Source organism: Galeopterus variegatus, unplaced genomic scaffold, assembly GCF_000696425.1.
Source record: "Galeopterus variegatus unplaced genomic scaffold, G_variegatus-3.0.2 Scaffold6746, whole genome shotgun sequence".
In the NCBI taxonomy this organism is placed as follows: domain Eukaryota; kingdom Metazoa; phylum Chordata; class Mammalia; order Dermoptera; family Cynocephalidae; genus Galeopterus; species Galeopterus variegatus.
The window spans coordinates 16,378-18,220 of record NW_007732857.1 but is presented as its reverse complement, the minus strand read 5'-3'; positions in this window follow the sequence as shown (position 1 = coordinate 18,220).

Below are 1,843 nucleotides of genomic sequence, written 5' to 3'. Positions count from 1 at the left end.
GTGGATCTGGGATGGTAGCCAGGCCCCGGTGCTGGTAGGGAGGAGCTGGTTTTATTCTCTCGTGATCACCTTGAATGTGGTTAGGCAGGCCCAGGGGTTGATTTTCTTTAAACTGGGGTCTCGGAGCCATGGGGCAGCTCTGGTGGTTTCTCTTCCTTCTTGGGATATATGACAGCTGTTGTCCATTAGCAAGTGGGCCAGCCTGAGTTTTGTGGAGGAATGGGCCAATTGGGGACGTTTNGAATTTAACCTAATGCCCACTTAATCTTTGGCTTATTTTATGGAATCTCTTGGTTCCATTCAACTCCAGATGGGAAAGTTTAATGTCATAGAACAATGGAGCCCGGTCGTCTTATCTTTAACAGCTTTAACACAATTACGGGTTGTATGGATTTTAATACGGTTGACCCTTGAACAACATGGATTTGAACTGCTCAGGTCCACTTACACCCAGATGCTTTTCAGCCAGGCACAGATTGAAAATACAGTATTCGCAGGATGTGGAACTGCATACATGGAGGGCTGACTTCTCATATTAGTGAGTTCCACAGGGCCAACTGGAGCATTCGCGGATTTTGGTATATGCTGAGTGGGAAGAGAGGTGGCCCCAAATGGGTCCTGCCATTTCTTTTTGAGCTGTCACCATGCAAGGTGCTAGTAATGTAGTAGTGAATGGAGCTCACGCCCTAGTTCAGAATGGACTTTATTAGAAAACTTCCTATTTGTAAGGTGAAACATTCCACAAAGGAGTATTGAGAACATCAGGTAGAGTCTTCTCTATTTTTGTGGGCAGAAGTGTGGGTGGAGCCAGAATTCTCCTAAGTGGTGGAAGCTAGAGTGGAATTAGGTATACCATTAGGGGTCTGCTGCAGATTTGTGCCTAAAGATGATGGTAACAGTACCAGCTGACATGCATGGAGGGCTACCTGCATGCCAAAAGCTTTGTATGCCTTATTCTCTCTGCAGCTCTGTAACCTATAGCTGGGTAGCATTACTGGCACCATTTTGCAGATGAGGACATACAGAATCAGAGTGGGTAAGCAATTTGCCTAAAGTCACACTGCCCATACTGAGTGGATCTGGGATGGTAGCCAGGCCCCGGTGCTGGTAGGGAGGAGCTGGTTTTATTCTCTCATGTGATCACCTTGAATGTGGTTAGGAAGGCCCAGTGGTTGATTTTCTTTAAACTGGGGTCTGGGAGCCATGGGGCAGCTCTGGTGGTTTCTCTTCCTTCTTGGGATATATGACAGCTGCTGTCCATTAGCAAGTGGGCCAGCCTGAGTTTTGTGGAGGAATGGGCCAATTGGGGACGTTTACTAGTGCTGCGTGCCTCCTTGTTTTTCTGGGTGGTGTTTGGTGTGGTAGTGTTTCGGTGGCATAGTGTGGGGGTGGGAGCAGAGTACGCAGCATGATCCTGTTTAGTGAGTAAGGTGTACATTGATACTTATTGATACAAACAGGTTCAGCCAGTCTCCTAGGTGTTTGGCGAGGGGATAAAGACAAGCCGTCAACCGGCAGAGTACTTTTTGTGATGTTTACTTAATGCAAGACAATGTGCTTGGCACTACAACCTACTTGACAATAAAGGCAGCAAGAAATTTAGAGCCATTAAAGAATTATTTATACTAGGATACAAAAACAGGCTTTTCAAATGTTTTGTAGGTCTGTTTCCTGCAGGCAACTATGGAAAGCGTGTGCCTCATCAACTCGAATTTAGGAAAAGTGGTTGGCAGTTTTGCAGACAAGCAAGGAACTGTAATTTTCCACTTTATTTTAAAAAATCTGCCTGTTTTGGTCATTCTTATCATTTAATATGTTGGATTCGGTATTAAAGGAAAACTGG